Source organism: Scylla paramamosain, chromosome 35 (assembly GCF_035594125.1).
Source record: "Scylla paramamosain isolate STU-SP2022 chromosome 35, ASM3559412v1, whole genome shotgun sequence".
NCBI classification, from domain to species: Eukaryota; Metazoa; Arthropoda; class Malacostraca; order Decapoda; family Portunidae; genus Scylla; species Scylla paramamosain.
The window spans coordinates 9527061-9548754 of record NC_087185.1 but is presented as its reverse complement, the minus strand read 5'-3'; positions in this window follow the sequence as shown (position 1 = coordinate 9548754).

Genomic DNA, 21694 nt, shown 5'->3' with positions numbered 1-21694 from the left:
GGTTCTTAATTATCAAAACGCTTTAATGCATGAATAGCACACTACATGGAGATACAAAGCAACATTACGAAAAACGTGTGTTTTCAGTAGTTTTCACATTGTTAGGTACCAAAGCGCAAAATGATTGTAAAGACTCGTATATGGGGAAACAGAATGACATTACCAAAAATGAATGCTTTTCTTCATTGTTTTGAGTGACGCAAAAAAAAAAAAAAAATTGAAATTTACCGTGTATAGGAAGATATAATATTACAAAAAGAAAAAAAAAAAAGATATTTTTAGTGTTTCACAACTTCTTACGTACCAAAACGCTAAAAACGCAAGCAAAACATACTTTATACAGGAACAGAATAACAATGCCAAAAAACAAGAATTTTGAGTGTTTTGAATTTCTTAAGTACAAAAATCCCTATATGCATGTAAATTACAGAAAAATGAAATGCCATGACGAGAAACGTGTATCTATAATAACTATTTAGGCACTATTTATCTTTTAACTATTTAGGCATGGAAACGGAAAAATTCACATTTTGATGTACCAAACGGCAAAATGCTTGCAAAGCACACTATATGTAGAAAGGAAAAGAAATTTTCATAAACATGTATTTTCAGTGTTTATGATCATACTTTTTTTTCTTTTATGTAGGAAGGACACTGGCCAAGGGCAAGAAAAATCTAATAAAAAAAATGCCCACTGAAATGCCAGTCCCATAAAAGGGTCAAAGCAGTGGTCAATAATTGATGAATAAGTGTCTTGAAACCTCCCTCTTGAAGGAATTCAAGTCATAGGAAGGTGGAAATACAGAAGCAGGCAGGGAGTTCCAGAGTTTACCAGAGAAAGGGATGAATGATTGAGAATATTGGTTAACTCTTGCGTTAGAGAGGTGGACAGAATAGGGGTGAGAGAAAGAAGAAAGTCTTGTGCAGCGAGGCCGCGGAAGGAGGGGAGGCATGCAGTTAGCAAGATCAGAAGAGCAGTTAGCATGAAAATAGCGGTAGAAGACAGCTAGATATGCAACACTGCGGCGGTGAGAGAGAGGCTGAAGACAGTCAGTTAGAGGAGAGGAGTTGATGAGACGAGAAGCTTTTGATTCCACCCTGTCTAGGAGAGCAGTATGAGTGGAACCCCCCCAGACATGTGAAGCATACTCCATACATGGACGGATAAGGCCCTTGTACAGAGTTAGCAGCTGGGAGGGGTAAGAAAAACTGGCGGAGACGTTTCAGAACACCTAACTTCATAGAAGCTGTTTTAGCTAGAGATGAGATGTGAAGTTTCCAGTTCAGATTATAAGTAAAGGACAGACCGAGGATGTTCAGTGTAGAAGAGGGGGACAGTTGAGTGTCATTGAAGAAGAGGGGATAGTTGTCTGGAAAGTTGTGTCGAGTTGATAGATAGAGGAATACCAATACCAAGTTTGCTCTGCCCCAATCAGAAATTTTAGAAAGATCAGAAGTCAGGCGTTCTGTGGCTTCCCTGCGTAATATGTTTACCTCCTGAACGGTTGGACGTCTATGAAAAGACGTGGAAAAGTGCAGGGTGGTATCATCAGCGTAGGAGTGGTTAGGACAAGAAGTTTGGTTTAGAAGATCATTAATGAATAATAAGAAGAGAGTGGGTGACAGGACAGAACCCTGAGGAACACCACTGTTAATAGATTTAGGAGAAGAACAGTGACCGTCTATCACAGCAGCAATAGAACGGTCAGGAAGGAAACTTGAGATGAAATTACAGAGAGAAGGATAGAAACCGTAGGAGGGTAGTTTGGAAATCAAAGCTTTGTGCCAGACTCTATCAAAAGCTTTTGATATGTCCAAGGCAACAGCAAAAGTTTCACCAAAATCTCTAAAAGAGGATGACCAAGACTCAGTAAGGAAAGCCAGAAGATCACCAGTAGAGCGGCCTTGACGGAACCCATACTGGCGATCAGATAGAAGATTGTGAAGTGATAAATGTTTAAGAATCTTCCTGTTAAGGATAGATTAAAAAACTTTAGATAGGCAGGAAATTAAAGCAATAGGACGGTAGTTTGAGGGATTAGAACGGTCACCCTTTTTAGGAATAGGTTGAATGTAGGCAAACTTCCAGCAAGAAAGAAAGGTAGATGTTGACAGACAGAGCAGAAAGAGTTTGACTAGGCAAGGTGCAAGCACGGAGGCACTGTTTCGGAGAACAATAGGAGGGACCCCATCAGGTCCATAAGCCTTCCGAAGGTTTAGGCCAGCGAGGGCATGGAAAACATCATTGCGAAGAATTTTAATAGGTGGCATGAAGTAGTCAGAGGGTGGAGGAGAGGGAGGAACAAGCTCAGAATCGTCCAAGGTAGAGTTTTTAGCAAAGGTTTGAGCAAAGACTTCAGCTTTAGAAATAGATGTGATAGCAGTGGTGCCATCTGGTTGAAACAGAAGAGGGAAAGAAGAAGAAGCAAAGTTATTGGAGATATTTTTGGCTAGATGCCAGAAATCACGAGGGGAGTTAGATCTTGAAAGGTTTTGACATTTTCTGTTAATGAAGTAGTTTTTGGCTAGTTGGAGAACAGACTTGGCATGGTTCCGGGTAGAAATATAAAGTGCATGAGATTCTGGTGATGGAAGGCTTAAGTACTTTTTGTGGGCCACCTCTCTATCATGTATAGCACGAGAACAAGCTGTGTTAAACCAAGGTTTAGAAGGTTTAGGACGAGAAAAAGAGTGAGGAATGTATGCCTCCATGCCAGACACTATCACCTCTGTTATGCGCTCAGCACACAAAGACGGGTCTCTGACACGGAAGCAGTAGTCATTCCAAGGAAAATCAGCAAAATACCTCCTCAGGTCCCCCAAACTAGCAGAGGCAAAACGCCAGAGGCACCTTCGCTTAGGGGGATCCTGAGGAGGGATTGGAGTGATAGGACAAGATAAAGATATGAGATTGTGATCGGAGGAGCCCAACGGAGAAGAAAGGGTGACAGCATATGCAGAAGGATTAGAGGTCAGGAAAAGTTCACGAATGTTGGGCGTATCTCCATGACGGTCAGGAATACGAGTAGGGTGTTGCACCAATTGCTCTAAGTCATGGAGCATAGCAAAGTTGTAGGCTAGTTCACCAGGATGGTCAGTGAAGGGAGAGGAAAGCCAAAGCTGGTGGTGAACATTGAAGTCTCCAAGAATGGAGATCTCTGCAAAAGGGAAGAGGGTCAGAATGTGCTCCATTTTGGAAGTTAAGTAGTCAAAGAATTTCTTATAGTCAGAGGAGTTAGGTGAGAGGTATACAGCACAGATAAATTTAGTATGAGAGTGACTCTGTAGTCGTAGCCAGATGGTGGAAAACTCGGAAGATTCAAGAGCGTGGGCACGAGAGCATGTTAATTCATTGCGCACATAAACGCAGCATCCAGCTTTGGATCGAAAATGAGGATAGAGAAAGTAAGAGGGAAAAGAAAAGGGGCTGCTGTCAGTTGTCTCAGACACCTGAGTTTCAGTGAGGAAAAGAAGATGAGGTTTAGAAGAGGAGAGGTGGTGTTCTACAGATTGAAAATTAGATCTTTGACCGCGAATGTTGCAGAAGTAAATGAAGAAAAAGTTGAGAGGGGTGTCAAGACACTTAGGGTCGTCGACAGAAAGGCAGTCCGACCTGGGGACATTTATGGTCCCCTCCCTAGATGGGGATTCCGCGGCTGGTGTAGGAGTCGCCAAGATGATTTTAAATTTTTTGAGTGAAGGGTGTGTGTGTTATTAGGTGCTTGTAGTTTTGTGTGGAGGAAGAGAGTTGTCTTTAGAGTGCAGGCTGTGACTGCCCCCCTTGTCTTGTGAGACACAAAGGGAAACGTTCAGTGAGGTCACAGCTGGGTTTAATGATAAGTTCACAGCACACCCTGAACAGTGATTAAGACCTCACTGGGAGTAATTATCGTTTCGGCAGGTGTCTACTGCCTCCTCCTCCTGTGCACCAAAACACTAAAAAGCATGGAAATCGACCTATATGGGAATACTAAAAACATTAAAACGTTTCTTTTGAATGTTCTTTAGCAGCTTACGTACCAAAACGAAAAAACGCTTGCTAAATTCCCTTTATGGAAAAATATAATAAAAAATAAAATAAAAAAAGTATTTGATTGTATTTCAGTTTGTTACGTACAAAAACGCAGAAATGCATGGAACGTATCGTATATGGGGAAAGAAAACATTACAAGGAATGTGTATTATGAGAAATTTTAAGCTTCTTCGGTACGAAAACGTGAAAACGCGTTTCATCTATATGATGAAACAGAACAACGTTACCAAAAACGTGAATTTTCAATGTATTTCATATTGTTAGGTACTAAAACGCCAAAATGTATGCAAAGCACCCTATATTGGGAAAGGATATTAGATTTTCAGAAACGTTTATTTTGATTGCTTGTGAACGTGCTTGGCACCAAAATAATAAAACAAAAATAGAAAAGCACTCTAAAAGAAAACAAAACATTATTAAAAACGTCTATTTGCAGTGTTTTGAGCTACTTACGTAACAAAACGCTAAAACGCAAGCAAAACACTCTATACGGAAACCAGAAAAAAAAACACCAAAAAGAAGTAATTTAAGAGTATTTGAGCATGTTACGTACAAACACACTAAAATGCATGAAAAGTACACTATATTGGAAAACGAAAGGATATTACGAGAAACGTGTATTATGAGTGATCTTAAGTTTCTTAGTTACCAAAACACTGAAACGCATGGATATCACTGTAAATGGAGAAAAAAAAAAACATTACCAAAAACATGCATTTTGAGTATATTTCTCTTTGTTAGTTGCCATAACGCCAAAATACATTTAAATGACCTTCTCTTGTGAAAGTAAACGTTTCTTGTAACACGTCTTTTGAGTGTTTATGAGCATGTTAGGCACCAAAACTTTAAAAAGCATGCAAAACACCCTATATAGGAAAATAAAAATAAAAAAAATACCAAAAACGTGTCTTTTGAGTGCTTTTTTTTTTTTTTTTTGAGCAACCTACCTACCAAAACACTAAAATGCATGTAAAACACTCTTTATGGAGAAACACAATAACATTACAAAAAAAAAAATATTTTGAGTGTGTGAAAAAAAAACACATATCCAGAAACATCTCTTTTGAGTATCTTTTGGAGCGTGTATTTTGAAACGAAACGACATTTCCAGAAACATGTCTTTTGAGTGTTCATGGTCGTGTTAGGCACCAAAACGCTAAAAAACATGGAAAGTACCCTATGTGAGGAAAAAAAAAAGTCTTTCTTTTTTTTAGCTATTTACATGCCAAAACGCATGCTTCCTTCTTTCTTTCTTTCTTTCGCATGATTCTTAAGTACAAAAAACCTCAAAATGCATGAAAAATACGCAATATGGGAAAACGAAAAGACATTATGAGAAACATATGATAATAGTGTTTTTTAGCTTCTTAGGTACCAAACCGATAAGACACATAAATAGCACTCTATATAGAGAAACAAAATAATATTACCAAAAACGTGTATATTGAATGTATTTCACTTTGCTGGGTAACAAAACGCAAAAATGCATGCAAAGCATCTTCTATAGGGTAAGGAAAAGAGATATACGCAAAAGTGTTTTTTGAATGATTATGAGAGCGGTAGGCATTAAAAACGATTAAAATTATTGGAAAACACCCTATATGGGAAAAGAAAACCATTACCAAAAAAACATCTCCTTTCACTGTCTTTTTGGTACTTCCGTACCAAAACGCAAGATTTCTTGGAAAATATCATTTATGCAAAAACAAAATAACATTACCAAAACCAAGTATATTCATTGTTAAGTAGTGAAACGTTAAAATGCATGAAAAGCACACTATATTGAGAAACCAAAAGACATTACAAGAAAAGAGTTTTTTGAGTGTTTTTGAGCTTCCTATGTATCAAAATGCTTAAAGGTATGAATAGTGCACTATATGGATGAAGAAAAAGAATACCACAAACGTGTATTTTGAATGTTTTTAATATTGTTAGATACCAAAACGCCAAAATGAATGCAAGGAAACGAAATGAATTTACCAGAAAAGTTTATTTTTAATATTTACTCTGTTTGAGCGTGTTAGACACTAAAATAAAAAAAAAGGCATATGATTCTTCAGATATATGATACAAAACAACATTACATGCAAAACACACTGAATTGAAAAAAACAGAATAACATTACCAAAAACAACTTTGAGTGTTTTTTTTTTCAGTTTGTTATGTAGGAAAACGCCAAAATCCACACAAAGTTCTTTATATTGAAAACTAAAAGATATTACGAGAAACGTGTATTATGAGAGTTTTTCACTTTGTTAAGAAGCTAAATCGTAAAATGCATAAATAGCACTCTATATAAACAGATTAATATTACCCAAAACATGTATTTTGAGTGTTTTTTTAACATTAATAGGTACCAGAAATGCCGAAATGCCTATAAAACTCAATATATGGGGGAATGAAATGACATTACAAGACACGAGTCTTTTAAGGGTTTTTGAACGTAGTAGGCGCCAAAATGCAAAAAAGCATCATCCTACATGGGAATACAAAACATTACATAAAACGTGTGTTGTGTTTTGAGCTTCTTTTTTTTTTTTTGAGCTTATTACGTACGAAAACGTTAAAACACATGTAAAACACACTCTATGTAGAAACAGAATAACATTACAAAAAAAAAAATTATAAGTAAAATAAATAAATAAATAGATAAATAAATTTGTGTTTTTCATCTTCTTACGTACAAAAACGCCAAAATGCAAGCAAATTACCGTATACGTGGAGTCGAAAGAGACTTTGAGAAAAACGTGTATTATTAGTGTTTTGAGCTTCTTCGGTACCAAAACGCTAAAACGCATGAATAGCACTCTATATGAGGAAACAGAAAATTATCAAAAACGTGTATTTTCAGTGTATTTCTCATTCATTGGTTAATAAATGCCAAAATGCATTCAAAGCACCCTATATGTGGTAGTGAACGAGATATAAAAAAAAAAAAGTTTTGTAAGTGCTTCTGAACGTGTTAGTCACTAAAAGGCTAAAAATCATAGAAAGGACCTTATATGGGAAAACCAAGCAACTTTGAGAGAAACGTCTCTTCTGTGTGTTTTTGAGTTTCTTAGAAAAAGCAAAAACGTACATAAAATATTCATTATTGTGAAACAAAATGACGTTACAAAAAAAATAAATAAATAAATAAAATATTGAGTGTTTTAAGCGTGGAAAAACGCTAAAATGCATAGAAAGCACCGTATATAAGGAAACGAAACGACATTAATAAAAAATGCGTTTTTTTTAAAGAAACAAAATAACATTACCAAAAAAAACAGCATTTTCAGTATTTTTTTAGCTTGTTACGTAGAATAACGCCAAAATGTAAGCGGAAAACGAAAGGACATTACCTGAGACATGTATTATGAGTGTTTTTGAGCTTTTTAGGTACCAAACGCTAAAACGCATAAATAGTTATAAGGACAAACAGAGCAACATTACCAAAAAATGTGTATTTTGAGTGTATTTCACAATAAATGCCAAAATGCAAGCAAAATCAAAACACCCTATATGGAGAAAATCAAACGGTAATTCAAGAAAAGTGTCATTTGAGTGTTTATTAGCGTGTAAAACACTAAAAGGATAAAAAGCATGGACATCACTCTATGTTGGTTCAAAAGATATAACGAAAAACATGTCTTTTGAGTGTTTTTGAGCTTAAAAACGTACCAAAAAATTAAAACGCATGCAAAACACCCTTAATGAAGAGTCGAAATAAAATACCAAAACCGAGAATTTTGGGTGATTTTAAGCTTCTCACGTACAAAACACAAAAAAAAAATGCATACAAACTAACCTAAAGGGAGAAACGATAAGACATTAGAAAAACGTGTATGATGAGTGTTTGAGCTTCTTAGCTACCTATATGCTAAAACGCATGAGTAACTTGAGCTTCTTAGGGAAACGTGCATTATCAGCTTCTTAATTACAAAAACGATAAAACTCATAAACAAGACTCTATATAAGAACATTTCCAAGGGTGTATATTTTATGTGTATTTCATATTATTAAATACGAGTATATAAATTATTATATTATAAATATATAAATTATTATAAATATATAAATTATTAAAGCCAAACTGCATGCAAGGCAGGAAAGTAAGCGAAATTTCTAGAAACGTGTCTTCTAAGTGTTTATGAGTATGTTAGGTACTAAAACGCTAAAAAACTTTGGAAAGCACTCCATGTAGAAGTGTTTAGTGTTTTTTCCTACTTATGTACTAAAACCTTAAAATACCTTCAAACCCTCTTTATGGACAAACAGCATAACTTTGTAGAAAACGTGAATTTTGAGTTTTTTTTTTTTTTTTTTTTGAGCTTGTTACGTAGTAAAACACCAGAATGTATGAAAAGTATCCTATATGGGAAAACAAGAACACATTATGAGAAACGTGTATATACTAAGAGTGTTTTCGAGCTTCTTAGGTTTGAAAAGGCTAAAATATATGAATAGCACTCTATATGGAGAAAACATTATCAAAAGCGTGTATTTTGAGTGTTTTTTACAGTTAGTTACCAAAGCGCGAAAATGCATCGAGAGCTATTTTGCAAAAATGCAAATGCGGAAAGGAAACGGCATTACCACAAACGTGTTTTTTTTTTTCAGCGTGTTATATAGCAAAACGCTAAAAAAAAAAAAAAAACTGAATTTACCCAAAATGTGAAAAAAAAAAAAAAATGGCAAAAAGTGTGTTTTGAATGTTTTTGAAAACACACTTCATGGAGACACAGAAAAACATTACCAAATACAAGTATTTTGAGTGTTTTTAGCATATTACGTAGAAAAACGCCAAAATGCATGTAAAGTAACCTATATGGGAAAAACGAAAAGACATTACAGGAAACGTAATGGAAAAACAAAAAGACATTACGAGAAACATGTATGCTCCTTGGATACCAAAATGCGAAAACGTATTAATACCACTCTATATGGAGTAAGAGAAGATTACCAAACAGAAGTATTTTGAGTATTTTTGACATGCTTACGTACCAAAACGCACAAGTGCATGGAAAATACCCTATGAGGGGAAAAGAAAAGACATTAAAAGAAACGAGTATTTTCAGTGTTTTTTGGGTACCTAAACGCTAAAACGCATGAATAGTACTATATATATATATATATATATATATATATATATATATATATATATATATATATATATATATATATATATATATATATATATATATATATATATATATATATATATATATATATATATATATATATATATATATATATATATATATATATATATATATATATATATATATATATATATATAAAAGAACATTATAAAAAAACAAGCATTTCAATGCATTTTATGTGCCATAACGCCAAAATGCATACAAAGCACCATATTTGGGGAAAGGAAATGAGATTCCTAGAAAAGTGTCTTTTGAGTGTTTATGAGTGTGTTAGGTGCCAAAACGCTAAAAAGCATAGAAAGCACCCTATTCAGGAAAACAAAACAACTTTAAAGAATAATGTCTTTTGACATTATTCTTTAATTATGGAGAACGAAATAACATTACCAAAAACAAGTCCTCTTTTTTTTAGCTTATTACATAGAAAAATGACAAAATGCATTAAAAGTATCCTATATAGAAAAAAAAACACATCACGAGAAACGTGTATTATAAGTGGTTTTAAGTTTCATAGGTAAGAAAACGCTAAAAAGCATGAATATCACAAAATATGAAGAAACAGAACAATATTAAAAAGATGCTTTTTGGAGTGTCTTTTTTCACATTATTAGTAGGCAAAACGCGAATATGATTGTAATGCTTTCTATATATAGAAACGAATCGACATTACCAGAGACGTTTCTTTGCAGTATTTTTGACCGTGTTGGCCACCAAAACAATAGAAAGCATGGAGTTCACCCAGTATGGGAATGCATAACAACATTACGAAAAAAAACATGCATTTTTAATGTTTTTTTTTTTTTTTTTTATCTTACGCACCAAAAAGCATAACTCATCCAAAACATACTTTATAGAGAAAAATAATAGCATTACCAAAAAGAAGTATTTTTAATGTTTTTTGAGCTTGTTCCATACGAAAACGCCAAAAAAAAATGCAAATTACCCTTAATAGGGAAACGAAAGAACATTAAGAAAACTTGTATTTTAATTGTATTTCACATTCTTAGGAACCAAAATGCCAAATTAATACAAAGCAAGCTATATATGGAAAGGAAATGAGATTTCCAGAAACGTATCTTTTCAGTGTTTAAGAAAATGCTATGCAACAACACGGTAAAAAGTATGGAAATCACCCTATATGGGAATAAAAAAAAAAAAACAGTAGTGAAACGTTTCTTTTCAGTGTTTTGAGGTAATTGAGTACCAAAAACGCTAAAACGCCTCCAAATAACCTTTATGGAGAAACAAAATAATATTATCAAAAACAAAAAATTCGTTTTTGAGCTTGTTACGGAGAAAAACCTCAAAATACATACATACATGTGGAAACGAAAAGACATTACGAGAAAAGAGTATTTTAATTGTTTTTGAGCCTCTTATGATTATGCTTAAGGATGAATAGCACTCTATATGGAGAAACAGAACAACTTTACCGTAAACGTGTATTTTGAGTATAGTTCACATTCACCATATGGGGAAAAGAAACAAGATTTCTATAAACGTGTTTTTTGAGCGTATATGTGTGTTTTAGGCACCAAAACGCTAAAAAGCATGAAAAGCATATATGGGGAAACACACCAACTTCATAAAGAAAAGAAAACGTGACTTTTGAGTGTTTTTTATAAGCTACTTACGTATAAAAAGGCTAAAGTGCAAGCAAAACACCGTTCATAAAAGAGAAATAAAATAAATTTTGCAATAAAAAAGTCTTTGGAATGTTTTAGAGCTTGTTACGTATAAAAACGCCAAAATGCATGCAAAGTACGCTATATGGGGTAAACAAAAGGACATTACGAGAAACGTATAAGTGTTTTCAGCTTCTTTGATAGCAAACGTTAAAACGCATGAATAGCATTGTATATGGAGGAACAATTCTACATTTTTAGGTAATAAAACGCCAAAAAATATGTATATATATTTCTGGTATCGTGTATTTTCAGTGTTTTTTTGTAGCGTAATAGGCAACAAAACGATAACATTCACCCTATCTAGGAATAGAAAACATTACTTAGAACGTGTCTTCTGAGTGTTTTTCAATTTTTACGAACCAAAACACTAAAATGCATGCAAAACACACTTTATGGAGAAAGAGAATAACATTACAAAAAAAAAAACAAGTAGTTTGAGTGTCTTTGAGCTTTTTAAGTAGAAAAAAAAAAACGGCACAAATGCATGTAAAGTACCCTATATTGGAAAAGAAAAAAGATATTACGAGGAACGTGTGTTATGAATGTTTTGTACTTTGGTACTAAAGACGAAATATTACAAAAATTGTGTTCTGAATATCTTAGGTACTAAAACGCAAAAACGAGTAAATGGAGTAACAGAACAACTTTACCCAAAACGCCTTTTTGTATTCTTAGTTACCAAAACGCCAAAATGCATGCAAAAAAAAATGCATGAAATGCATGAAAAAAAAATAAAATAACATTACCATAAACGTGTATTTATAAGTGTTTTTGATCTTAGGTACCAAAACTCTCCAAAGCGTGAATAACACTATACAGAAAAAAATAAAAATAAACATTACCAAAAAAAAAAATTTATTTTTAGTGCTTTTTCACGTTGTTAGGTACCAAAAGACGAAAATCCATGCAACGCTCTCTATATGGTGAAACAAAATGACATTACGAAAAACGTGTTTTCAGTGTTTTTAAGCGTGTTAGGCACCAAAATGCTGAAAAGCTTGTAAATCACGTTATATGGGAATACAAGACAACATTACCAAAAACGCCTTCTCATTGTTTTTTAACTCTTCCATACCAAAATGCTAAAACGAATGCAAAATATCCCTTATGAATAAGCAGAATAACATTATCAAAACCGTGGATTTTTATCATGTTTTATTTGAGCTTCTAAATTACAAAAACGCGAAAATCCATGCAAAGAACCCTATATTGTGTTACAAAAACATATTACTAGAAACGTGTATTATAAATGTAATTGACCTCCTTAGGTAACAAAATGCTAAAACGCGTAAATACCACTCTATATGTAGAAACAGAAGAACATTTACAAAAACATGTGTTTTGAGTGTTTTTTTTTTTTAGATTGTTAGGTGCAAAAACACGAAAATACATGCAATGCAATTTATTTATGGAATTAAACGATATTATCAGGAATGTGCCTTTTCGGTGTTTTCAGCGTTTTAGTCACGAAAACGTTAAAATGAATGGACCAGAGACGTGTCTTTTGTGTGTTTTTAAGCGTGTTAGGTTCGAAAACGTTAAAAGCATAGAAAGCACCCTATATTGCAATATAAAAGAACATGACCAGAAGCGTGTCTTTTTTTTTTTTTTTTTTTTTACTTCTTACCTACCAAAAGGCTAAAACGCATGCAAAACACCCTTTATGGGGAAACAATAATGTCAGCAAAAGTGTGTTGTGAGTATTTTTAGCTTATTAGGTACAGAAACTTCAAAATATATGCATATTACCCTATATGATGAAATAAACGATATTATCAAGAACGTTTTTTTTTTTCAGATTCTTAGATACCAAAAGACAAACACGCGTGTATAGCAATCTATATGGAGGAACAGAAAAAAAAAAACGTGTATTTTGAGTGTTTTTTCATAATGTTAGCTACCAAAACGCCAAATTGCATGCACATCACCGCATATGGGGAAACGAAACGACATTAACAGAGACCAAAATTATTACAAAGAACTTTATATGAGGAAACGAAACGATATTACCAGAAACATGTATTTCAAATATTTTTTTGAGTGTTCCAGGCTCCAAAATGCTAAAATGCATGGATAGCACTCTATTTTTGGAAAAAAAAAATCGTGTCTTCTGTGCTTTTCAGCTTCTTACGTATGGAAACACTAAAACTCATGGAAAACTCCTATTATGGAGAAACAGAATAAGATTACCAAAAATGTGTATTATTAGTGTTTTTTTTTAGTTGGTTAGGTATAGAAACAGCAAAATGCATGCAAAAATACCCTATATGTTAGGAATGGAAAAACCAAACATTATCAAAAACTTGTATTTTGAGTATTTTTTTTTTACATTATTAGGTATAAAAGCACCAAAATGCATACAAATTCCCCTATATAGGAAAACGAAACGGCATTATAAGAAACGTATTTGTTCAGTGTTTTTCTGCATGTTAGACAACTAAACTCTAAAAAAAACATGGAAAACACCCTCTACGGAAAAACGAAACAACATTACGAAAAAACGTGTCTTTCAGTTTCATTGAGCTACTTACGTACCAAAACGCTTAAACGCATGCACAGCATTCTTTATGGAAACACAGTGTAAAATGATAAAAAAAAAAGGTATTTTCAGTGTTGCTGAGCTTGTTACGTACATAATCGCCAAAATGCATGCAAAATACCCTATATGGGGAGTCAAAAGACATTACGAGAAGCGTGGATTATGAATGTATTTGAGCTTCTCAAGTAACAAAACACTAAAACGCATGAATTGCTCTCTATATTGAGAAGCAGAACTACATTACAAAAACGTGTATTTTGAGTGTATTTTACATTGTTAGGTACCAAAAACCCAAAATGCTTGCAAAACGCCCTATACGGGGGAAAGTAAACGATATTTCAAGAAACGTGTCTGTTGAGTGTTTATGAACGTTTTAGGCAATAAAACGCTAGAAAGCATTGAAAGTACTTTATATGAAAAAAAAAAAGTCTCATTTTAGTTTTAAGCTACTAAAAGCTACTAAAAGTTTTAAGCGCTAAAACGCACACCAAATACCCGTTATAGAGAAGCTGTAAAACTTTAACAGATTTTTTTTTGAGCTTGTTACATAGAAAAATACTAAAATGCATGAAAAGTACTATATATGGGGAAACAAAAAATATTAAAGAGAAAATTGTATTATTTTTAAGCTTCTTATCTAACAAAACACTAAAACGCATGAATAACACATTATAAGAAGAAAAAAAAACTGTATTCTGAGTATTTTTCCTGTTGTTATGTACCAAGCGCCAAAATGCATGCAAAGCCACCAATTTGAAGAAACGAAATGGCATTACCAGAAACGTGTCTTTAAGAGTTTATAGCGTGTTAGGCACGCAAACGCTGAAAAGCATTAAAAAAACACGCTATATGGCAAAACAAAACTTTACCAAAAACGTGTCTTGAGTTATTGTGAGCTTCTTACGAACCAAAACGCTAAAACGCATGCAAAACACCCTTTATGGAGAAACGAAAATATTACCAAAAACAAGTATTTTGAGTACTTGTGAGCTTGTTTCATAGAAAAAAAAAAACGCCAAAATGCATGTAAAGTACTTTATATGCCCGATAAAACGTATGAAAATCACCCTTTATGGTGAAACAAAAATATTACCAAAAACAAGTATTTTGAGCACTTGTGAGCTTGTTTCATAAAAAAAAAAGCCCAAATGCATGCAAAGTAAAAGACATTACGAGGAACGTGTATTATGAATGATTTATTTTTTTAGCTTCTGAGATACCAAAACGCTGAAACGCATAAACAACACTCTATTTCTAGACACAGAGCAACATTACCAAAAACGTGTATTTCACATTGGAAGGTGCCATAACGCCGAAATGCATGTAAAGCACCCTAAACGGGGAAATGAAAAGTCATTACGAAAAACGCGTATTATGTGTTTTTGACTTTAAGTACCAAAACGCTAAAAGGCATGACTAGCATTATATATAAAGAAAAAGAATAATAAGAACATAAACGCGTTTTTTCAATATTTTCATATTGTTGGGTGTCATGTTACGAAAATGCATGTAGAGTATCTTATATGGGGAAACGAAAATTCATGAAGAGAAATGTGTTATTATGAGTGCTCTTTGAGATTCTTAGTTACCAGAACGCTAAAACGCATGAATAACAAACTATTAGGAGAAACTGCAACTTTAGCAAAATGTTGTTGTAATGTTGTAATGTTATTTTGTATTTTTAGTATTTTTGAGATTTTTATGTACAAAAACGCCAAAATGTATCCAAAAAACTATATACAAGAAGTTACGAGAAACGTTTATTATAATTTTTTTTTATTTATTTTTTATTAGGTTATAAAACGCTGAAATGCAAGAAGAGAATTCTATATAGAGAAAGAGAACAACATAACTAACATTACCAAAACGTGTATTTTCAGTGTAATTTACATTGTAAGGTGCCAAAATCCTTGGCAGGCACCCTTTATGGGAAAATTAAACAAAAACCGTGTTTTTTTTTACATTTTTATGCGCGTGTTAGGTAACAAAACGCTAAAAAGCATAGAAAACACTCTATATGGAAAAAGAAAAACATCATGAAAAACATGTCTTTTGAGGCAAAGCACTCTTTAAGAAGAAACACAATAACACTACCAAAAACAAGTATTTTGAATGTTTTTTTAGCTTGTTACGTACAAAATCGCCAAACTGCATAGTATGTACCCAATAATGGTAAACAAAAGGACTAAACGAGAAACGTGTATTATGAGTGTTTTTGAGCTTCTTAGGAAACAAAACCCAAAACTGCATGAATAGCAATCAATATGGAGAAAAAAAAATTACCAAAAATGTGTATTTTAAGTGTATTTCACATTTTTAGGTACCAAAACATGGAAATGTACGCAAAAATCCCTTTACGGGATAAAGAAATGATATATTCAGAAATGTGTCTTGTGAGTCTTAGGCACGAAAAAGCTTAGAAAAAAAAATGAAAAACACCTAATATAGGAATACAAATGATCACAAAAAGTCTTTCTTAGTGTTTTTGACTTATATGGTTATTAAAACGTTTAAAAAGCATGGAAAATACCTTTTACGGGTAATGAGAAAAAAAAATTAAATGCATCCAATGTACTCTATATGGAAAGAAAAAGAAAAAAAAACTAAGAATGCGTATTATGAGCGTTTTGAGTTTCTTAGGTACCCAAACGCAAAAATGTGTTAATACCACTATATATGGAGAAACAGAGCAACATTACCAAAAACGTGTAATTTAAGTGTTTTCACGTGTTTATTCATCAAAACGCCAAAATGCATGCAAAGCTCCTGATATGGATAAACGAAAAGAAATTTCCAGAAAATTGTGTTTTGAGTGTTTATGATCGTTTTGTGCAACAAAACCCAGAAAAAAGCATGACAATCACCCTATATAGGATTAAAAAACTTTATGAAAAGCATGTCTTTTGAGTGTTTTTTTTTTTATTATCTTACGTACCAAAATGCTAAAACAGATCTAAAACACTCTTTATGGAGAAACAGAATAACAATAAAAAAAACACTTTTTTTTATTTTGTTAGTACAAAAACGCCAAAATGCATGCAAAGCACTCTATATGGGGAAACGAAACAAAAAGAAAAAACAATACGAGAGACATGTATTCTTTTTTTTAGTTTGAGCTTAGATACCAAAACGCTGAAGCGCATAAATTACACTCTATATAGACAAAAGAAAACATTACCAAAAAATTTGCATTTTGAGTGTATTTCACATTAATAGATACCAAAACGCTAAAATACATGCAAATCACACTACAAGGGGAAAAGAAACGACATTTCAAAAAACGTGTCTGAATGTTTATGAGCGCGCTAGCCACGAAAGCGGTAAAATGTAATAAAAACTCTTTATATGGAAAAATAAAAGAACGTTACCAAGAACGTCTCTTTTCAGTGTTTTTATCTACTTACGTAGCAACACACTAAAACGCATGCAAAACACCATTTAGAGAGAAACAGATTAACACAACATGAACAAGTATTTTAAGCCAAAATGCTTGGAAAATACATGAGGTATAAGAATGCTAAAACACATAAATAACACTCTGTATGGAGAAACACAACAGCATTACCACCCCAATTCTTTTTTTTCCTTTTTCTTATCAGTGTATTTCACATTCTTAGGTACCAAAACGCCAAAATGTATGCAAAGTGCTTTATATGGTGTAAGAAAACGAAATTTCAAGAAACCTGTCTTTTGAATGTTTAGAAGCGGTTTAGGCATCAGAAAGCTAAAGAGCTTTTGAGCGTTATTGAGATCCCTACGTACCAAAACGATAAAATGCATGCAAGATACCCTTTATGGAAAAACAGTATTAAATAATATAAATAAATAAATATATATATATATATATATATATATATATATATATATATATATATATATATATATATATATATATATATATATATATATATATATATATATATATATATATATATATGTTACGCATAATGTGGACAATTGCCTAATGTGAACATTAGGCAGAAAATTGCCTAATGTGTACATCAAGCAAGTAGGTTGCGTAAAGTTTACAAATTGTTAACATTAGGCAAAAAATGCCTATTGTTCAAATTATGCAGCTCAATTTTGCCCAATGTGAATAAGGAAAACATAATTAATTAATGCAATATTAGTATAAGTAAAATAGGTCAATCGATCTCAGGGTTCAGTTGAGTCCAATCACAAATTTTTGCATGATCTGCCTGGGTGACAGCGCGAGTTGCATTTAATTTCTTTTCTTAGGCAGCTGCACCTTCCTGATGTACATTGAGTAGTACATTGACACTTTGTATAACCTTGCCCACCAGTGGCTCTTGCTGTTGCTGTTCTCATCGATAGGCAGATATCAGGAACCTCTTCAGACTTTATAAGGGTCTGTTTGATCCCACTTAGGTCAGCTGGTGTAAATTTTGTTCTAATAATTCCCTCCCGACAACCTACAGTGTATAGTCCTTCTTCTTCCTTAAGGATGACTACTAACGTCAGTGGACGCAACACACAAAATTTGCTGAAATGATTTACATATGTCATGATGTACTTAAAGTTTCCATCAGGTAATGTTTGAAAATTTATAAGATCTATCTGGCATCTAGAATGGATATCATGACTGCGTACCGGTTTTACTACCAAACCCTTTGGAGTTTTTCTGGCTTTCTTTTGATGACAGTGCTCACAGAATGAAATGTAGAGGTAGCATACTTCTTGTGTGATGTTTGACCATTTCTTTCTCACTTCTGCAATTGTTTTCTTGCCACCTCCATGGCCAATAGCTTCATGAGCTGTTTTAATAATACCAAACACTTCTTCTACACATGCAACAAACTTAAATTCATGTTCACTGGTATCTTTTCTTTTGCGAATAAGTCGGTCAGCATTGCCAACACGCAGAACTTCATAGCGTTTCTTGAGGTTATAGTCAAATGTAGACTGGGCTCCAGAAGAATTGATTCTTAACAAATCCTGCAACCACTGATCACGCTGGAGAGCGGGCTGGATGACAGCATTTTCAGCCTTGCCTTGCAGCGTTTGACGCAGCTGAAGTTCAAAAGCAGCTTGATCCATAGTGCATAAACTGTAATAGATAGAAAAGTTTAGTAATTTACAAAGAAAATATAGAGAAAAAAACATCAGCGAACCCACACAGTAATTTACTTTACTTTACTTCGCGTTTTAGCGCCACTCACTATGCTTCTCGTTTGAAAGAATTTGCACGCACCTGCTCACAACAACTCGGTTATAACAAACCCAAAGCTTCGAACAACATCTTTGCTCACAACAACTCGGTAACAGACCCAAAGTTTCGAACAACATTCGAACAAAACTGTAGACACTGGTTTGTCATTCAATTCACATTAGGCAAAATACCCTTGCCTAATTTGAAAATCATGCCTAAAGTGGACATTAAGCAAGTAAGTTGCCTATTGTCAACATCGTGCAAACAAATTGCCTAATATGAAGATTAGGCAATATATATATATATATATATATATATATATATATATATATATATATATATATATATATATATATATATATATATATATATATATATATATATATATATATATATATATATATATATATATATATATATATATATATATATATATTGAGTGTTAGGCAACATAACGCTAAAAAGATCATTCCATATGGGAAAACAAAACATCACGAAAAATGTGTTTTTAAGTGTTTTTGTGCTTCTCACGTACTAAAACACGAAAAACGCATGCAATAAATGGTATACTATGAGTGTAAATACTATTTCTTCAAGCTTCTTAGATATGAAAACGCTAAAATATATGAATAGCACTCTATATGGAGAATTAACAACTTTACCGGAAACGTATATTTTGAATTTTGTTTCACATTGTTAGTTACCAAAACGCGAAAATGAAGGCAAAGCCATTTAGCAAAAATGCAAAAGGGGAAATAAAACGGCATTACCAGAAACGTGTTTTTTTTTTTCTAGCGTATTATATACCAAAACGGTAAAAATCATAGAATTCATCGAAAATATGAAAACAAAACATTACGAAAGGTGTGTTTTTTGAGTGTTTTTGAAAATTGTACATACCGAAACGCTAAAACGCATGAAAAGCACAGTTTTTTGGGACACAGAACAACATTAACAAAATCAAGTATTTTGAGTGTTTTTAGCTTGTTACGTAGAAAAACGCCAAAATGCATGTAAAGTACCCTATATGGGAAAACGAAAAGACATTACGAGAAACGTAGTGGTGAAACAAAAAGACGTTACGAGAAACATGTATTATGAGTGTTTCCTTGGGTACCAAAATGAGAAAACGCGTTAATACCACTCCATATAGAGGAAGAGAACATTACGAAATAGAAGTATTTTGAGTATTTTTGAGATGCTTACATATAAAAATGCATAACTGCATGGAAAATATCTTATCAAGGGAAAGGAAAAGGCATTAGAAGAAACGTGTTTTTTGTGTTTTTTTTTTTAGATACCTAAAACCTAAAACGCATGAATAGCACTGTGTATGAAAAAAAAAAAAGACTACCAAAAACGTGCATTTTAATGTATTTAATATTTTTAGGAGCCATAACGCCAAAATACATGCAAAGCACTATTTATTGGGAAAGAAAACGAGATTTATAGAAAAGTGTCTTTTGAGACTTTATGAGAGTGCTAGGCGCCTAAACGATAAAAAGCATGAAATGCATCTTATACGGGAAAACAAAACATTAAAAAAAAGATAATGTATTTTGAGTATTTTTTGAGGTACTTACTTATCAAAACAATAAAACGCATGCAAAACACCCATCATGGAGTCTTATTTTTATTTGTTTATTATTTTTTTTTTTAGCTTGTTACATAGAAAAAATAACAAAAATACATTGAAAGTCTCCTATATGGAAAACCGACATTATTATAAGTTATTATTATAAGTGGTTTTGAGTTTCCTTCAAAACGCTACAACGCTCTATATATGAAAAAACAGAACAACATTATTAAAAGGGTGTATTTTGAATGTTTTTTTTTCACATTGTTAGGTGCTAAAACACGAATATGATTGTAATGCCTCTTATATACAGAAACGAATCGACATTACCAGAAACGTTTCTTTTCAGTGTTTTTGACAGCGTTAAAAACCAAAACGATAGAAAGCATGGAATTCACCCAGTATGGGAATGCATAACAACATTACGAAAAACATGCATTTTTAGTATTTTTTAACTTCTTACGTACCAAAAAGCAAAACGCATGCAAAACATATTTAATGGAGAAACAAAATAACATTACCAAAAGATATTCTAGGTGTTTTTTAGCTTGTTACGTAGAAAAATGCACAAAACCATGCAAAGTACTCTTAACAGGGAACAAAAACATTAAAAGAAGCGTGTATTTTAGTTGTATTTTACATTCTTAGATACTAGAACGCCTAAGTTCATATAAAGCAAGCTATATATGGAAAATAAATGAGATTTCCAGAAACGTGTCTTTTCAGTGTTTAAGGCAATGATATGCACCAACACGCTAAAAAAAAAAAAACATGGAAATCACCCTATGCTGAGAAAAATAAAAAAATAAATAAATAAACGTAAAACTTCTCTTTTGAGTGTTTTTAAGGTACTTACGTACGTACTAAAACGCTAAAAGTCATCAATATAATCTTTATGGAGAAACAATAATATTACCAAAAAAAGAAAACAAATAATAATAATAATAACAATAATTATTTTTGAGCTTGTTACGTAGAAAAACGCCAAAATGCATGCAAAGTACCCAACATGTGGAAACGAAAAGACATTACGAGAAACGTATATTATGGGTGTTTTTGAGCCTATTATGTACATATCCTCAAAAACGGATGTATAGCACTCTATATGAGAAACAGAACAACATTACAGAAAACGTGTATATTTCACATTCACTATATGGGGAAAAGCAGCAAGATTCCCAGAAAAGCGTCTTTTAAGTGTTTATGTGTGTGTTAGGCATCAAAACGCTAAAAAGCACGGAATACACCCTCTATGGGGAAAAGAAATCAACTTCATAAAAAAAAAAAAAGTGTCTTTTGAGTGTTTTTGAGCTACTTATGTACAAAAAGCTAAAGTGCATGCAAAATACCCGTCATTGAGAAACAAAATGAAATTACAAAAAAAAATCTTTTGAATGTTTTAGAGATTGTTACGTACATGAACGCAAAAAATAAAAAAAAAATGCATGTAAAGTACTTTAAATGGAGAAACAAAAATACATTACGAGAAACGTGTTTTATGAGCGTTTTTGAGTTTCATACGCACCAGAATGCGAAAACGTTATCAA